This window comes from Ornithorhynchus anatinus, chromosome 2, assembly GCF_004115215.2.
Source record: "Ornithorhynchus anatinus isolate Pmale09 chromosome 2, mOrnAna1.pri.v4, whole genome shotgun sequence".
NCBI lineage: Eukaryota > Metazoa > Chordata > Mammalia > Monotremata > Ornithorhynchidae > Ornithorhynchus > Ornithorhynchus anatinus.
In genome coordinates, this window is record NC_041729.1 from 170,894,046 (window position 1) to 170,914,032 (window position 19,987).

Consider the following 19,987-nt stretch of genomic DNA (forward strand, 5'->3'; position numbering starts at 1 on the left):
ACAGGAGCTGATGAGGCCATGATAGAGGGTCCCCATCCCCACCCCATCCCCACCCCAGAAATGGGAGAGGGACTTGGATGCTCTCTGCCTGCAGGACTCTCTTTGACCCCATCTCCTGCACAGCACCAAGTGTCCAGAGCAACAGGAGCAGGAGCTGTTATCCCCCTCTGTCCCTGCACCCTAGTATTGCAGCAACCCCTGTACCTACAGGAAGGGTCCAGGAGTGAAGCCCCCCAACACCATGATTCCAAGATCCACAGAGGTCTCCAGCTCCTTCTCCAATTCCCACCACTGCCCCGCAGTCGCTGACTCCACCCCCCACCCCCACCCACTTCCCACTCCAGTATCCCAGCTCCTTACCCCCATGGGATTTCTCAGAGAGATGTAGCATTCCCTTCCCCAATTCCCGATTACTGGATCGTGTCTGGTGTCAGAAGGGTCAGTGGAGTCTGTCCCATTGACCTACCTCACCTAGCCACCCTCCTAGCAGGGGTTTCTCCAGAACAAAACCAGATCATTGGCATCTGTATCAACAGAACCCATGAGCAAAGGTGGTACATCACTGAGAAGCTGCTGGATCAGAGCATGTAGGTTTCTTTGCCCCCTGCTCAGCAACGGGAGCCGTGAGTGGAGCTGACCTTGTGGTTCCCAAGGTTCTGGCCTGGTCTGGGGTGGTGACAGGCTGAGTCTCTGGATGCGGCCTCTGTTGGGCCCAGATTGGGGGACGGGAAGAGGGGATGGGATCAGAAAAATGAGGAGTGATCCAACTCTCTTCTTCAGTGATCTGATATAGGTTTGGGTTCCCCTGCCTGAGTCTCTGGGCTGGGAGTGGTCAGGGGTCAGGGGATGTCTTCTTCCCCTCAGTATAGAGGAAGGGCTTTCAGACATCCCCAGCCCCTCCCCACAGAGTTCCATGTTCCCAGTAGGCCCCTCAGCACAGGTCCCCCAGCCCTCAGCCAGACCAGCCATCCCAGCTCCCACCACCTCAGTAAGGCCCTGACAGAAAGGGGAATGACCATGTTTGGGCTGGTATTTCACTCCAGGCTGAAGGAGAGGAGTGGGAGCAGAGGGGAGGGAGCAAACCAATGCACCACCTTCCCCAGCCTGGATCTCTGTCACTGCCCCCAGTTTGCATTTCTGGTCTCTTGCCCTTGGTCTGCATCTCTGGTCTCTGCCCTTGGCCTATTTTTCTGGTCTCTGGCCCTGGACTAGATCTTTAGTCTCTGCCCTGGAATACCAACATTATTATTATTATTATCTCTGGCTTCTGGCACTAGCCTGTATCTAATAATAATAATAATGTTGGTATTTGTTAAGCGCTTCCTATGTGCAGAGCACTGTTCTAAGCGCTGGGATAGACACAGGGGAATCAGGTTGCCCCACGTGGGGCTCACAGTCTTAATCCCCATTTTACAGATCTCTATCCTCTGTTCTATTCATTCATTCATTCATTCATTCAGTAGTATTTATTGACCGCTCATTATGGGCAGAGCACTGTACTAAGCCCTTGGAATGTTCAATTCGATCTCTGGTCTCTGCACCCAGCCTGCAGCTCTAGTCTCTGCCCCAGTCTGTTTCTCTGGTCTCTGGCCCTGGCCTGGATCTCTGCTCCAGTCCAAATCAATTGCCCAGCAGGGTCAGGATGGGGCCATGACATAATGATACCTGGACTTCTGTCTCCACAGTGTGCCCCCATTCAATATTGCTAACTCCCAGACTAGTGACTATCACTTTACTGTGATCATCCATGGTAAAGTGTCAACAGCACCGTGTTGTGACATAAATCCCTGGATCTGCGAGAAGGGAGTTGATGGTCCGAACCACCCGACGACATAGACTGGAGTGGGAAGAGCTTGAGCCCGAGGACGTGGGAAGGACCTGGACACCAGGGCCAGCGGGATGATAGGTGGGGGCGAAGGGGGAACGGGGGTGTGTGTGTGTGTGTGTGTGTGTGTGTGTGTGTGTGTGTGATGGTAGGATAGTTTGAGGGTGAGGATTGTCAAGGGTCTTTTCCCCCTAGGCATAAACAACTCTGGCGGAAATAAGTCACAGGGCAGAGCCAGGGGCAGAAGAAGGGGCAGGAGCAGGAGTGGGGATAGGGTTATAGATGGGGGCAGAGCGAGGGGAGGGGCAGGAGTGGGGACAGGGGCAGGAGTGGGGACAGGGCCAGGGACAGAGCAGAAGGAAGCTTCTTGGAGACAGACTGTAGCCTCTCCTCCTGTCCTGGGCTAACTCCCATTCATTCATTCATACACTCATTCAGTCTTATTTACTGAGCACTTATTGTGTGCAGAGCACTATTCTAAGCACTTCGAAGAGTACAACAATAAAGGGACATATTCCCTGCCCACAACCAGCTTACAGACTAGAAGGGGAGACAGACATTAATATAAACAAATAAATTACAGATATGGATATAAAGTGCTGCAGGGTTTAAAACGGCAGTCTGACAGCTTCACAGAACAACCAGGGGTTGGGGAGTGGGGGCCTGGGTGAGCCCACAACAAGCTGCAGCCTTGGTAACTGTGATCCCGCAAACGAAAACAAGGAAGAGATTTGCAAAGGCACTGATGTAAACCCATTGTGGGCAGGGATTGTCTCTCTTTATTGTACTTTCCAAGCGCTTAGTACAGTACAGTAAGCGCTCAAAAAATACGATTCAATGAACGAATGGATAAATGAATAAATGAATGGCAGGTGATTCCTGGTCTGTGGGAGCGGAGTATGGAGGGAGGCGTGGCTTTCTCTCCCTGTTCTACCCAGTAACGGGTCTGGACCAATCAGTGACTGCGACCTTAGGCCCGCAGCTGCTCCGCCTAAGGCAGATAAAAGGCGATCGCTGGTAAGGGCGAGGAGGCCTACAGAAAGCCAGAAGCTTTTGGAGTGGGGCGCACAGAGCAAGGAAGCACACGCAGAAAGGCAAGAGCAGTCAGGCAATAATCCTAGGGGGAGGGGTTGCCTTCCTCTCTAGTTTACCCGGTAACAAGCTAGTCAACAGTCCGTGTACCCCACGGAGATCAGAGTCTTATTCCTATTAATAATAGTACTTGTTAGGGCTCACTTTGTGCCAAGCAACGTTTTAAGCACCGAGGTAGATATAAATTAGGTTGGACACAGTTCTTGTCCCGCTTGGGGCATAGGCCCAATTCTTAGCACATTGCCTGGCAAATAAGTGGTTAATACTGTTTGTTAAGCGCTGACTATGTGAATACCATCATTATTTATACCCATTTTAAAGATTAGGTAGCAGAGGCACAGAGAAGAGAATTGCACGATTGGTGGTCAGAGAAGCCACGTGGCTCAGTGGAAAGAGCACAGGCTTGGGAGTCAGATATCATGAGTTTGAATCCCAGCTCTGCTTCTTGTCAGATGTGTGACTGTGGGCAAGTCACTTAACTTCTCTGTCCCTCAGTTACCTCATCTGTAAAATGTGGATCAAGACTGTGAGCCATATGTGGGACAACCTGATTACCCTGTATCTACCCCAGTGCTTAGAACAGTGCTCTGCACATAGTAAGCACTTAACAAATACCAACATTATTATTAAGTAGAACCCATGTCCTTCTTGACATGAGTCACTCCCCCACAATATCAGGTGAACCCTCCCCCTGGGGGTTATTCCCCTGTGGGCATAGCCCCATCCTGAAGTCCTTTTCCCACCCACCAGAGCAATCTGGCCCCTCCTTCTGCCCTCTGCAAAACAATTCAGTTCCTCTCCAACAGTTAAGGTCTTCAGAATTCCTCAGAAAGATAATACTCTCTCTCCTTTAAATTGTCCTTTGCCCTTGTTACTTCCGGGATCAGATGATACAAGTTGGTGTCGTCGTTTGGCCTTGTTGCTCCCCAGCTCAAAGAATACAAGATGGAGTCTCTCCCACTGACCACACTTCTGTCTCCCAGGCCCTTGCTCTATCCATTAGACTACACTGCTTCTGTGGCTCTGCTTGCCCGGCCAGCCTCCAGTCTCCTTTCTCTCAGGCTGCAGTTCTCTTGCCTAGTCTCTACCTGATGGACTATGTGTCCCGCTCTCCCTCATCGATGCTCTTCCACTCTCTCTAGCCCTTTAGTGCTCCCTTCTTCTTTCCTGTGCTTCTGTGATCTCCCACTCTTTCCTGTTCTCACTCATTCTCCAGTGCTTTTTTCCCCTCTTTTCCATTATCTCCCACACTCTCATCTTCTCCCACTCTTTCCCAACTGTCTGATATTTTCCTGCTGTCTTCAATTCTCTTCTTTGCAACCCTCTCCCATTCTCTTCTGCTGTCTCCCATCTTCTCCCTTTTACATTCTCTCCCACTTTCCTCTCCTGCCTATTACTTTCTCCTGTTCTCACCCATTCTCTCCCCCTCTTCCACTCTATAGTGACCTCATGTTGGCATTTAAGAGTGTAAACTGAACATGGATCAGAAGGAGGAAGACTCCAGGTGAAGGTGGAGACTGATCACTTAGTGGCTTAGTGCAAAGAGCCCAGGCTTGGGAGTCAGAGGTCGTGGGTCCTAATCCCAGCTATACCATTTGTCCGCTGTGTGATCTTGGGCAAGTAACTTCTCTGTGCCTCAGTTACCTCATCTGTAAAAATGGGGATTAAAAAAGTAATATGAGCCCCACAAGGGACAATCTGATTAGCCAGTATCTACCCCAGTGCTTAGAACAGTGCTCAGCACACAGTAAGTGCTTAACAAATACCAACATTATTATTATTATTAACCTTCCTCATTCTCCCCTACTGATTACTGGGTGTTCACAGAGTAGCTACATCCAGACTGGCACCTAGCAGGTCTGGCACCTCTTCATTTTAAAGTGATGGGAAAGTCATGGGGAGGACAGGGTTTGGGTGAGAAGATAAGAAGTTCTGTTTTAGGCATGTTATGTTGGAGATGAAGGGAGGACATCCAAGAAGAGATATCTTGAAGGCATGGGGAAATGTGAGATGGCAAAGAAGTGTTTCTTACTCTCAGGCCCGTGGTCTCTCCATCCACTAGGCCATGCTGCTGCTTCTTGTATCCTTAGGGCTCCTCTGCGGAGGAACTCTTACAGATCTGCAGGTCCTAGAAAGGAAAACATGAAGGTTTGAGGACCCCCCGGGGTCACCTTTAGTTGTTGATAAGCTGAGGTATTTATTGACTGTCCACTGGCCACGGTACACTGTGGGAAATGAAGTGCACTTGGGAAATTACAAGAAGAAGAAGTGACAAGATCCAGACTTGAAGGAAGTAAAACACTAAATGAGGAAACAGGCATGAAAGTATTTAGAATTGGAGTAATCAAATGTACAATTGACTAAACCAGTAGGCATTTCTGAGGCTGGCTATAAATCAGTATATCAGTTTTGGAATGGCTGGTGTACTCCTGAAATACTTTATATTCACCCCACCCTAAACTCCACAGCACTGATGTCCATATCCTAATTCTCTCCCATTTCCCCCCTCTAATTCATTTTACTCCTGTCTCCTCTAGACTGTAAGTTTCTTCTGGGCAGGGATCATGTGTGCCAACTCTACAGTACAATTCAGTGCTTTCTGTACAGTGCTTCAGTACATTTCAGCTATAACCCCAGGGCTCCCCCAGTCACTGGCATTTTCACCCGCAACAGCCCAAAGACAATTCAACCATCTCCTCTGGGTATCGCCGGATTATGTTATTACTGCTGTTATTGCTGAGTATTAAGTTGTAATTGCTATCGTTTACCTCACTGACCTCTTCATGACCCTTCAATCCTCTTGCTCCTGACCGCCCATCCCAGTCCTCTCCTCCCAACACACCTCTGCACTCAGCTCCTCCCCTCTCCTTGCGCCACCCCTGCCCTTCCTCCCTGCCCCATCTCTATAATCCCTCTGTCCCTGTGCCACCCCTCGTCCCCCTCCCCTACACGGGCCCCCCGTATTTCAACTCCCCACCTCCTGCGCGGGCATCTTCAACTCATTCCCATCCAACCTCTTCCCTGCCCCTTGCTCCACCCCTGTCCTTCTGTCCCAACACCACTCCTCATCTCCCCCACGCTTTGCCAGCCCCCATCAACTCGCTGCCATCCAACCCCTCCTCTGCCCCTTGCTCTGTCCCTGCTCCCCACTACCCCCTCCACAGCTGCTGCCAAGTGTGGCCTGTGGAACTCCCACTCCATTTTAGAGAAACTCCCCTTCATCCTTGACCTGTTCCTGTTTCAGTCATTCCCCCTCCTCGCCATCACTGAAACTTTGCTCTCCCCTGATGACACTCTCTTCCCTGTTGCTCTTTCCAGAGGGGGTTTCATCTTCTCCTACTTCCCCAGACTCACTGGAAAAGGAGGAAGTGTCGGCTTCCTTCTCACACCCTAGTGCCACTTTTCTACCACCCCAACTCCCCCAACCCTTTCTTTCAAGCCAATATCATCCGCTTCTACTACTCAATCCAAATTCTAGTGGCTGTCATCTCCTGCCCCTCGGGTTCCTTCTTCAACTTCTTTAACCATTTTGATGCTTTTCTCACGTTCTTTCTCTCTTCCTCCATTCCCAAATTGATCCTTAGGGGCCTCAGTGTCCACAAAGATGTTCCTGATGATCCTTCTGCTGCCTGCCTTCTATCATTCCTTAACTCTGCTGACCTCCTACTACACCCCACCCCGCCCAATCACCAACTTGGACACAGACTCGATCTCATCATCTCAAACCACTGCACAAGCATGGAGTAGTGGATAGAGCACAGGCCTGGGAGGCAGAAGGTCATGGGTTGTAATCCAGGCTCCACAACCTGTCTTCTGTGTGACTTTAGGCAAGTCACTTAACTTCTCTGTGGCTCAGTTACCTCATCTATAAAATGGGGACTGAGACTGTGAGCCCCATGTGGGAGAGGGACTGTCTTCAACCCTATTTACTTGTATCTACCCTAGCGCTTAGTACAGTGCCTGGCACATAGTAAGTGCTTAACAAACACCATAATTATTATTATTATTATTTTTACCCTTACCAACTCTGGAATTCCTCTATCTGACCACAACCTCCTCACTTGCCTCCTCTTCCACACACCTCTTCCCTGTAAGTCTGTACTATTCCCCCACAGAGACCTGCCATCCCTGGACCCCATCCAATTTTCTCAACTCATCATGACCTACTTAGCCTCCCTCCTTTGATGACTAAATAGATGTTCTCACTGCCATCCTCACTACTGAACTCAACTCAATCGCTCCCCTTTCCCTTTGTCGATTTCGTACTACTAACCCACAGTCCTGGATCATGCCCACTGCCCTTGTGCAAGAGCTGCTGAGTGCTGCTGGCAGAAATGTAAATATCAGGCTGACTTTGTCTGCTTTAAGTTTATCCTTTCATGCTTTAATGCTGCCCTCTCCTCTTTGCTCTTCCCCCCTCCTCGCCCCACAGCACTCATGTACCTATCTGTAATTTTATTTATTTGTATTGATATCTGTCTCCCTCATTCTAGATTGTGAATCCATTGTGGGCAGGGAATGTAACTATTGATTGTTTTACTCTCCCAAGTGCTTAGTATAGTGCTCTGCACTCCGTAAGTGCTCAATAAATATGATTGAATGAATGAATTAATGCACTCTGCACAAAGTAAGCACTCAATAATTAGACAGTGAGTCCCATATGGGACAGGGACTATGTCCAACCTGATTATCTTGTATCTATTCCATTGCTTAGCACAGTGCCTGGCTTATATTAAGCGCAGCTAATTTTATTGTTTTGTACTCTCCCAAGCATTTAGAGCAATGTTTTGCACATAGTGGGCCTTCAATAAATACCATTGATTGACATAATATTTTGTATATGTATGGTAATATTTACCATAATAATTAATACCATTGATTAATTGGTTGATTGCTCAGTGGGCTCATACAGCTGGGGTTTTGAGGATTGAATGAAGAATGATTAGTGCAGGAGGTGGCATTGTGGTGACATTGGGAATCTAGAGAGGGCTTCCTCGTACTTGGAAATGATTTCACTGTGCCTCTCTCCATTAGATTGAAAGCCCCTGAGGGCAGGGATCCTGCTTACTAACCCTGACAAACTTTCCCAAGAACTTAGTATACTGCGTCTAGATGCTGTAGGTACTGCATTTCATTGACTGATAAATGGATTGGTACTTTTACCTGGGACAAGAAAGCATCAGAGTCTTCAATAAAATTCCTCTCCATTGCATGACAGTGTCCACCCCAAAATCTGGTCTGCGGAAAACTCTGGAAGCAGGAGCTCCATCCAAACCCATTCAAGAGGAAGTCCACAAACAGGTGGTCACTTCATTCTAAGAAAGATATGGCCGGACCATGACCTCAGAGCAGCAAGGGTGGAAACTCCTGATCACAATTGACCTTGTGCCCAGTACAGCAAATCCACAGATGCCCAGCCATCAGATGGGAAAACAGATCATCCATAGGCTCATTGCAGATTCCACCCTTTCCTGCTGTCAGAACACGAACATGGAGAGCCGGAGGGACCCAGAGAGGTGAGTCCGGAGAGGGGGTGTTGAGGTGGTCTCTCCATCCTCCGTCCTCTCCTGGTTCTCCTCTTATCTTTCTGGCCATTCATTCTCGGTCTCCTTCACAGGCTCCTCCTCCCCCTCCCATCCTCTAACTGTAGGGGTTCCTCAAGGATCAGTTCTTGGCCCTCTTCTGTACTCCATTTACACTCACTCCCTTGGTGAACTCATTCACTCCCATGGCTTCAACTATCATCTCTATGCAGATGACACACAAATCTACATCTCTGCCCCTGTTCTCTCTTCAGGATCCTATTGCCTTCTGCCTTCAGGATGTCTCCACCTGGATGTCTGCCCACCACCTAAAACTCAACATGTCCAAAACTGAGCTCCTTATCTTCCCTCCCAAACCCTGTCCTCTTCCTGACTTCCCTGTTGCTGTGGATGGTACGACCATCCTTCCTCTCTCTCAAGCCCTCAACCTTGGTGTCATCCTTGACTCAGGTCTCTCATTCACCCCACACATCCAATCTGTCACCAAGACCTGCCTTTCTCACCTTTATAATATCACCAAGTTATGCCCTTTCCTCTTCATCCAAATGGCTATTTTACTGGTACAGACTCTCATAATATCCCGGCTGGATTATTGTGTCAGCCTTCTCTCTGATCTCCCTTTCTCCTCTCTCTCCCCGCTCCAGTCTATTTTTCATTCTGCAGCCCGATCGTCTTCCTGCAGAAACGCTCTGGGCATGTCACTCCCCTCCAATCCTCCAGTGGTTACCTATCAACCTCCACACGAAACAAAAACTTCTCACTCAGGGCTTCAAGGCTCTCCATCACCTTGCCCCCTCCTACCTCTACTCCCTTCTCTCTTTCTACTCCCCACCCTGCACATTCCCCTCCTCTGCCACCCACCCCCTCACTATCCCCCGTTCTCACCTATCCTGCCGATGACCCCGGCCCACGTCCTCCCGCTGTCCTAGAATGCCCTCCCTCCTCACCTCCACCAACCTAACTCTCTTCCCGTCTTCAAAGCCCTTTTGAGAGGTCCAAGAGGACCTTCCCAGACTGAGCTTCCCCTTTTCCCTCTGCTCCCTCTGCTGCCTCTTTGCCACCCCCTCCACTTCCCCTCAGCTAAGCACCCTTTCCCCCCTTTCCCTCTGCTCCTCCCCCCTCCTTTCCCTTCCCCTCAGCACTGTGCTCATCTGCTCATTTGTATATATTTTTATTACCCTATTTATTTTGTTAATGAGATGTACATCCCCTTGATTCTATTTATTGCTATTGTTTTTGTTTGTCTGTGTCCCCCGATTAGACTGTAAGCCCGTCAGTGGGCAGGGATTGTCTCTCTCTGTTGCCAAATTGTACATTCCAAGCGCTTAGTAAAGTGCTCTGCACATAGTAAGCGCTCAATAAATACTATTGAATGAATGAATGAATACAAGTAAATCAGGTCAAACACAGTCGATGTTCCACATGGGGCTCACATTCTTAATCCCCATTTTATAGATGAGGGAACTGAAGCCCCGAGAACTGAAGTGACTTACCCAAGGTCAAATGGCAGACATGCTGCAAAGTCAGAATTAGAACCTAGATCCTACTGACTCCCTGGCCTGTGATCTATCTTTTTCTTGCAAATCCAACGGCCTCTACTCCATTATAATCCTCTTCGATCTCTTAGCTGCCTTTAACACAGTCCAAACGTGGCTTCACTGACACTCTGCTCTCCTGCTTCTCCCTATCTCTCTGGCCGCTCCTTCTCTGTCTCTTTTGTGGGCTCCTCCTCTGCCTCCTAACCTCTAATTATAGGTGTCCCTCACAGTTCAGTCCTGGGACCGCTTCTGTTCTCCATCTACACCCACTCCTTTGTTGAACTCATTTGCTCCCATGGCTTCAACTACCACATCAGTGCTGATTCCCAAATCTTGATTTCCAGCCCTGATCTCTCTCCCACTGTAGTCTCACATTTCTTCCTGCCTTCAAGACACCCCCACTTGGATGTCCTGCCATCACCTCAAACTTAACATCTCCAAAACAGAACTCCTTATCTTCCCTCCCAAACCCTGTCCTCATCCTCTCTTTCCCAGCAGCATGGCTCAGTGGAAAGAGCACGGGCTGAGGAGTCAGGGGTCATGGGTTCTAATCCCGGCTCCGCCATCTGTCAGCTGTGTGACTATGGGCAAGTCCCCCAACTTCTCGGTGCCTCAGATCTCTTATCTGTAAAATGGGGATGAAGACTGTGAGCCTCATGTGGGACAACCTGATTACCCTGAATCTACCCCAGCGCTTAGAACAGTGCTCAGCACATAGTAAGCACTTAACAAATACTAACATTATTATTATTATTATCACTGTAGACAACACCACCATCCTTCTTTCCTGTCTCACAAGCCCGTAACCTTCATTCATTCAATCATATTTATTGAGCGCTTATTGTGTGCAGAGCACTGTACTAAGTCCTTGGGAGAGTACAATGTAACAAACAGATATATCCCCTGCCCACAATGAGCTTAAAGTTTAGAGGGGAGACAGACAATATTAATAAATAAATTATAGATATGTACATAAATGGTGTAGATAAGTATACATAAGTGCTTCACATTATCCTTGACTCCGTGCTCTCGTTCAACCCACATAGTCAATCCATCACTGAATCCTATGGATTCAACCTTCACAGCATTGCCAATATCCTCCCTTTCCTCTCCATCCAAACTGCTACCACATTAATCCAATCATTTATTCTATCCCGCCTTGATCACTGTATCATCCTCCCTTCTTGCTGCCCTCCCTGCTTCCTATCTCTCCCCAGGCCAGACAAACTTCACTCTGCTACCCAGATCACATTTTTACAGAAACATTAAGTCCATGTTTCCCCGCTTCTCAAGGAACTCCAGCGGTTGCCCATCCACCTCCACATCTAACAGAAATTCCTCACCCTCTGCTTTAAAGTGCTCAATCAACCTACCCCTTCCTACCTCACCTTGCTAGTCTCCTACTACAGCCCAGCCAGTACACTTTGCTCCTCTAATGCTAACCTATTCACTGTACCTTGATCTCGTCTATCTCGCTGCCGACCTTTCTCCCATGTCCTGCCTTTGGCCTGGAACACTGTCTCTTTTTATATCCAACTGACAATTACTCTCCTCCTGCTTCAAAACCTTATTAAAAGCACATCTCCTCCAAGAGGCCTTCCCTGACAAAGCCCATATTCTTTTTCTTCCACTCCCCTCTGTGTCACCCTGACTTGCTCCCTTGATTCACCATCCACAACACCCAGCCCTACAGCATTTATGTCTATGTGTAATTGATTTATTTATATTCATGTCTGTCTCGCCCTCTGCACTGTAAGCGAATGTATCGGATACATTCTTGTGTTGTACTCTCCCAAATGTTTAGTCCAGGGCCCTGTGCACAGTAAGCAATCAATAAATACTACAGATTGATTGATTGATCTTACTTGTGAGTTCGCTCATTCTCCTGTGAGAATCCTGCTCTGCTCAGGCCCCACCCAAGGACTGTTCTGGATTATTCATTCATTCAATAGTATTTATTGAGCGTTTACTATGTGCAGAGCACTGTACTAAGCGCTTGGAATGCACAAATCGGTGACAGAGACAGTCCCTACCCTTTGACGAGCTTACAGTCTAATCGGGGGAGACGGACAGACAAGAACAATAGCAATAAATAGAATCAAGGGGATGAACATCTCATTAAAACAATAGCAAATAAATAGAATCAAGGTGATGTACATCTCATTAATAAAATAAATAGGGTAATGAAAATATATACAGTTGAGCGGACGAGTACAGTGCTGAGGGGAGGGGAGGGGAAGGGAGAGGGGGAGGAGCAGAGGGAAAGGGGGGAAAAGAGGGTTTAGCTGAGGGGAGGTGAAGGGAGGGTTGAGGGGGAGCAGAGGGAGCAGAAGGAAAAGGGGGAGCTCAGTCTGGGAAGGCCTCTTGGAGGAGGTGAGCTTTAAGTAGGGTTTTGAAGAGGGGAAGAGAATTAGTTTGGCGGAGGTGAGGATTAGGGCTTCACTCCCGTGGGCAGCAAATCTCATGGTCTGGGATGGGCCCTGTGGGCTCTGAGACTGATCATCTGGGGCTACACAGAGACTGGACTCTAGAGGGGAGAGTTTGGAGGCAGAGAAGCAGTATGGCCTAGTGGATTGACTGTCAGCCTATGAGTCAGAAGGACCAGGGTTCTAATCCCAGTTCCACCACATGTCTGTTGTGTGACCTTGGGCATGTCACTCCTCTTCTCTGTGCCTCAGTTACTTCGTCTGTTCAATGGGGATTAAGACCGAGCCCCCTGAAAGACATGATTTGTGTCCATCCTGATTAGCATGTGTTTACCCCAGCATTTAGCACAGAACCTGGCAAATAGTAAGCGCTTCACAAATACCATATAAAACAAAAGAAAATACCATCAAAAAGAGAGACCAGTGAAGGGCAATATGATCATCCAGTTGTGATAGCAGTGAATCGAGGCAGTGATTGCATAGGTGCACCAGTGCTGTGATTCTGAGGAAAATCAGTAGGTTTTAAAGGTAAATTGGATGAGGGAGCAGAATGACATCAAGGGGTCCACAGGCTACCAAGGATGTGGGCTTCAGTCACAGGAAGATATGGCTTTTTTTTTTTCTTTCAATGGTACTTGTTAAGTGCTTACTATGTGCCGGGCACTGTATTATCTGCTGAAGTAGATGCAAGATAGATTGGACAAAGCCCCTGTCCCACAGGGCTCACAGTCTTAATCCCCATTTTACAGTTGAGGTAACTGATGCACAGTTAAGTAATAATGTTAGTATTTGTTAAGTGCTTACTATGTGCTGAGCACTGTTCTAAGCGCTGGGGTAGACACAGGGGAATAAGGTTGTCCCACGTGGGGCTCACAGTCTTAATCCCCATTTTACAGATGAGGTAACTGAGGCACCGAGAAGTTAAGTGACTTGCCCAAAGTCACACAGCTGACAAGTGGCTGTGACTTGATGAAGGTCACAGATTCATTCATTCATTCAATAGTATTTATTGAGCGCTTACTATGTGCAGAGCACTGTACTAAGCGCTTGGAATGTACAATTTGGCAACAGATAGAGACAACCCCTGCCCATTGATGGGCTTACGGTCTAATCGGGGGAGACAGACAAAAACAATAGCAATAAATAGAATCAAGGGGATGTACATCTCATTAACAAAATAAATAGGGTAATAAAAATCTATACAAATGAGCAGACGAGCACAGTGCGGAGGGGAAGGGAGAGGGGAAGGAGCAGATAGAAAGAGGGGGACAAAGGGGCTTAGCTGAAGGGAGGTGAAGGAGGGACAGAGAAGGAGCAGAGGGAAAAGGGAAAGCTCAGTCTGGGAAGGCCTCTTGGAGGAGGTGGGCTCTCAGTAGGGCTTTGAAGCGGGGAAGAGTTAGTTTGGTGGAGGTGAGGAGGGAGGGCATTCCAGGACAGTGGGAGGACGTGGGCCAGGGATTGACGGCGGGACAGCCGAGAACTGGGGATGGTGAGGAGGTGGGCGACAGAGGAGCGGAGTGTGCGGGTGGGCAGTAGAAAGAGAAAAGGGAGGAGAGTTAGGAGGAAGCAAGGTGATGGAGAGCCTTGAGGCCTAGAGTGAGAAGTTTTTGTTTCGTGCGGAGGTTGATAGGCAACCACTGGAGGTTTTTAAGAAGGAGAGTGACATGCCCAGAGCGTTTCTGCAGGAAGATGAGCTGGGCGGCAGAATGAAGAATAGACTGGAGTGGGGAGATACAGGAGGGAGGGAGATCAGACAGAAAGCTGACACAGTAATCCAGCCAGGATATTATGAGAGCCTGTATAATAATGTTGGTATTTGTTAAGTGCTTACTATGTGCAGAGCACTGTTCCAAGCGCTGAGATAGATACAGGGTAATCAGGTTGTCCCACAAGAGGCTCACAGTTAATCCCCATTTTACAGATGAGGTAACTGAGGCACAGAGAAGTTAAGTGAATTGCTCACAGTCACACAGCTGACAGGTGGCAGAGCCGGGAGTCAAACCCATGACCTCTGACTCCAAAGCCCAGGCTCTTTCCACTGAGCCACGCTGCTTCCCCAAAAATACTCTTAGCAGAGGTACCAGTAAGATAGCCATTTGGGTGGAGAGGAAAGGGCGGATCTTGGTGATATTATAAAGGTGAGACCGGCAGGTCTAGGTGACGGATTGGATGTGTGGGGTGAATGAGAGAGCCGAATCAAGGATGACACCAAGGTTGCGGGCTTGAGAGACGGGAAGGATGGTTGTATCATCCACAGTGATAGGGAAGTCAGGAAGAGGACAGGGCTTGGGAGGGAAGATGAGGACCTCAGTTTTGGACACGTTGAGTTTTAGGTGGCAGGCAGACATCCAGGTGGAGACGTCCTGGAGGCAGGAGGAGATAGCCTGAAGGGAGGGGGAGAGGACAGGGGCAGAGATGTAGATTTGTGTGTCATCTGCATAGAGATGATAGTTGAAGCCGTGAGATCGAATGAGTTCACCAAGGGTGTGAGTGTAGATGGAGAACAGAAGAGGGCCAAGAACTGACCTTGAGGAACTGCAACAGTTAGAGGATGTGAGGGAAATGGAAGAGCTAGGATTAGAACCCAGGTTCTCTGACTCCCAGGCTGCTGCTCCATCCACTAGGCCACACTGTTTGTCTCCACTTCCACACCACTCCAGCCTCCTCTCCACTTCCACTCCGCTCCACTTTTATCCACTCTTACTCTGCATTTCCACTCTAATGGATTGGCCAGGTACAAAATTTGAATGAACAGCATAAGAAATTGAATACTTGAATTGCATATAAACAGACGGGTTGAGGCTGGGTAAGAATAAATACATAACTGCTAAAGGTGGCTGTTGGATTTCCATGCTGTGTGTAGTTGTGAGTTAATTGGGGAAGCCTTGTTGAAGAAAGTAAGATTCAAGAAGAGGGATAGAATATGGGGAGAGCTGAGGTCTGCTGCACTTATGGGGAAGAGGGAGTACAAGCCAGGGGAGCAGTGAGAGAGAGATTTGAGATGGGAGAGTGGAGAGTGAGGTACAAACTGGAAGGGGAGCGTGGGAGGAGGGAAGACTTGGGCTGTAATGGAGCAGAAGAGAGGGGGTTGTGAGAGAGGGTTGGAAGAGATAGCACAGGAGAGATAATAATAATAATGTTGGTATTTGTTAAGTGCTTACTATGTGCAGAGCACTGTTCTAAGCGCTGGGGTAGACACGGGAATCAGGTTGTCCCACGGGGTCTCACAGTCTTAATCCCCATTTTACAGATGAGGTAACTGAGGCAGAGAGAAGTGAAATGACTTGCCCACAGTCACACAGCTGACAAGTGGCAGAGCTGGGATTCGAACCCATGCTCCCTGACTCCAAAGCCCGTGTTCTTTCCACTGAGCCACGCTGCTTCTCTAGAGATCTTGAAGCTGATGGTGAACAGTTCTTTTTTAACGGGACAGGAAGTTCCTGAGCAGGGAATGATGTATTATAAACAGAGGTTTAGGAGTATGATCGGGACAATTGTGTGTGTGGCAGAGTCTGAAGAGGGGCGAGGCTGGAGTCAGGGCGTCTTCTCCAAGTTACATCCCCCCTGCCATAATACTGCCGCTTCAGCCCCTCTGCCTCACCCACACACTGATACATTTTCAGCCTCCTGAAGCATTTGTGCCCAAATCATGCACATCCTGGTACCTAGGAATTCATCCACCTGCACATCCACTTTCCTTCTTCTTTCTGGGACAGAGAGAGAGAGAGAGAGAGAGGGATGAGGGAGGGATGAGGGAGGAGAGGACGGGACCCTCCTCAGTCTGGAGCAGGGTGTGGAAAAATGAGAAAAATCTGGTTCGGGGGACAGTGAGGGGAAGAGGAATTGAACTCTGCTGGGGTCCCATCCTGGTAGTAGAAGGAGAGGGATGGAATTTTCCTGGGGCCCTATCCTGGGGGTAGGGGGCAGGATATTTCATTCCTGTCTCCTCTCCATCCTGACATCAACCTAACGACCTCCTCTTGTACTCTGTACTGATTTACCTCCAAACTCAGCAGGCTTGTACATATGTTTACTCAATGTCCAGTCAATCCTATAATAAAAATCGTGTCATTTGTTAAACTCTCCTATGTGCCAGGCACTGTACTAAGCTCTGGGGTGGGGTAGAGAAGCAGCGTGGCTCAGTGGAAAGAGCCCGGGCTTGGGAGTCAGAGGTCATGAGTTCGAATACCGGCTCTGCCACTCGTCAGCTTTGTGACTGTGGGCAAGTCACTTCACTTCTCTGGGCCTCAGTGACCTCAACTGGAAAATGGGGATGAAGACTGTGAGCCCCACGTGGGACAATCTGATGAGCCTGTATCTACCCCAGCGCTTAGAACAGTGGTCTGCACATAGTAAGCACTTAACAAATACCAACATTATTATCTGTAAAATGGGGATTAAGACTGTGAGCCCCATTTGGGGACTGGTATTGTGTCCAACCTAATTAGCCTGTATCTACCCAAGCATTTAGAACAGTACTTGAAATATAGTAAGCACTTAACAAATACCATCATTAGCATCATCCTGCTTCTCCTCCCCACTCTCTGGCTGCTCATTCTCAGACTCTCTTGCAAGCTCCTCCTCTGCATCCCTCCCCCTAACTGTGGGTGTCCTTCAAGGTTCAGTTCTGGGTCCCCTGCTCTTCTTCATCTATACTCACTCCCTTGAAGAATTCATTCGCTCAAGTGACTTCAACTACCATCTCTGTGTGGGTGATACCCAAATCTGTACCTTCAGCCCTTATCTCTCTCTCACTGTAGTCTCACATTTCCTCCTGCCTTCAAGACATCTCTACTTCGACATCCTCCTGTCTCTTCAAACATAATATGTTTCAAATAGAACTTATCTTCCCATCCAAACCCTGTCCTCCTTCTGACTTTCCCACCACTGTAGATGGTACCACCATCTTTCCTATCTCACAAGTCCATAACCTTGGTGTTATCCTTGACTCCTCATTCTCATTCAACCCACATATTCAATCCATCCCTAAATCCTGTTTGTTTCACCTTCACAACATCACCAAAATCTGCCCTTTCCTCTCCATCCAAACTGCTACCACGTTAATCCAATCCAATGTTGAGCTCACAGTCTAAACGGGGGTGACAGACAGCAAAGCAAAACAGAACAAAACAACATCATCAAGATAAATAGAATCATGGAGCTATACACCTCATTAATAAAATAAATAAGGTAATAAATAATATATGCAGATGAGCACAGTGCCCAGGGGAGGGGAAGGGGGAAGACCAGAGGGTGGGGAGGCCGGGGGGGAGCAGAGGGAAAGCTCTAAGCCCGTCAAACGGCAGGGACTGTCTCTATCTGTTGCCGACTTGTTCATCCCAAGCACTTAGTACAGTGCTCTGCACATAGTAAGTGCTCAATAAATACTATTGAATGAATGAAAGGAGGGGGCTTAGTCTGGGAAGGCCTCCCTGGAGGAGGTGAACACTCAAAAGGGCTTTGAAGAGGGGAAGAGAGTTAGTTTGGCAGAGGTGAGGAGGGAGGGCATTCCAGGACAGCGGTAGGATGTGGGCCAGAGGTTGATGGCAGGATAGACATGAACGGGGGACCATGAGGAGGTGAGTGGCAGCGAAGCGGAATGTAAGGAGTAAGTAGTGGCAAGAGAGAAGGGAGGTGAGGTAGGAAGGGGCAAGGTGATGGAGAGCATTGAAGCCAATGGTGAGGAGTTTTTGCTTCATGTGAAAGTTGATAGGCAACCACTGGAGATTTTTTGAGTAGGGGAGTGACATGCCCAGAGTGTTTCTGCAAAAAGATAATCCAGGCAGTAGAGTGAAGTATAGACTGAAGCGGGGAGAGAGAGGAGGATGGGGGATCAGAAAGTAGGCTGATGCAGTAGTCCAGTTGGGATATTTTAAGAGATTGCACCAGCAAGGTAGCAGTTTGGGTGGAGAAGAAGTGGAGAATCTTGGCGATGTTGTGACAGTGAGACTGGCAGGTTTTGTGACAGATTGGATGTGTGGGGTGAATGAAAGAGCAGAGTCAAGGATGACCCCGAGGTTGTGGGCTTGTGAGACAGGAAGAATGGTAGTGCCATCCACAGTGACGGGAAAGTCAGGGAGAGGACAGGGTTTGGGAGGGAAGATAAGGAGCTCAGTTATGGACGTGTTGAGTTTTAGGTGGTGGGCAGACATACTGGTGGAGATGTCCTGAAGGCAGGAGGAGATACAAGCCTGGAGGCAGGGGAGGAAATGTAGATTTGGGTGTCATCTGCATAGAGATGGGCTCTGAACAAGCAGTGGAATTGAATAAATGAGCTGAATATTGCCCCAATCCAGGAGAGCATAGGAACGTGACATAATGACGCACAATCCAGGTTCCATGAAACCCCAGCTGTTCATAAAATTTCTTAAACTCTTCAGTCCATCAGTTCTCGCACAATGGGTTGCTGTAGTCAGGGAAAATGGTTGGTCCTGGCCAAACCTGGAAGAGATATAAAAAATTGGAAGCAGTGTGTCAGCTTCTTTATCAGTTAGTATCCCTTCCTCCCATGGTTTATAGAGATTGGTTTTTCTGATGGTTAACCTCAACTTTCTCACAACCAACCTCAACCTCACACTCCCCAATTGAGAAAGCCCATGATAATTTTTAACTGGTATCATTTCCTTTTGACAGAGACAAGCCCCGTTAAGCTAAAGTGACAGTTACCTCTCCAAAATAACAGGAGAAAATTAATGAATCATTATCATCGTATTTGTTAAGTGCTTACTATGTGCCAGGCACTGTACTAAATGCTGGGGTGGATGCAAGCAAATTGGGATGGACAGTCTCTGCCCCATGAGGGGCTCACAGTCACAATCCCCATTTTACAGATGAGATAACTGAGGCACAGAGAACTGAAGTGAGTTGCCCAAGGTCACACAGTAGACAAGTGGCAGAGCCAGGATTAGAACCCATGACCTTCTGATTCCCAGGCCCATGCTCTATCCACTACGTCATGCTGCTCTTCACTATGCCACGCAGAGGCTGAGATTTATCCCGAGACTTGAGATATCTCAGTTCCGAGTGCTCCCAGAGAAGGGACCAATCCCAATGAGGATGAAGAGTCCCTCCACTGGTTCAAGGATTTCATCCTGTCTCTCAGGAAGAGATCTCTGCCCTCAGACCATCACTGCCCTGATCTCACAGGGCTCCCAATCACTGCTCCTCCGCGACATTCCAGGGCTTCATACTGGCCCTCTGCCCCACTCACCTTCCCATTGAGGGGGTTTTCGCCAGCTGGTTCCGACACCCAAATGTCTTGGCTCCTGCCATTTTCAAGGCAGGTTCCTCAAGGGTCAGTTCTTGGCCCTCTTCTGTTCTCCATTTACACTCACTCCCTCGGTGAACTCATTCGCTCTCACGGCTTTGACTACCATCTCTACGCAGATGACACGCAGATCTACATCTCCGCCCCTGTCCTCTCCCCCTCCCTTCAGGCTCGCATCTCCTCCTGCCTCCAGGACGTCTCCACCTGGATGTCGGCCCGCCACCTAAAACTCAACATGAGCAAGACTGAGCTCCTCATCTTCCCTCCCAAACCCGGTCCTCTCCCAGACTTCTCTA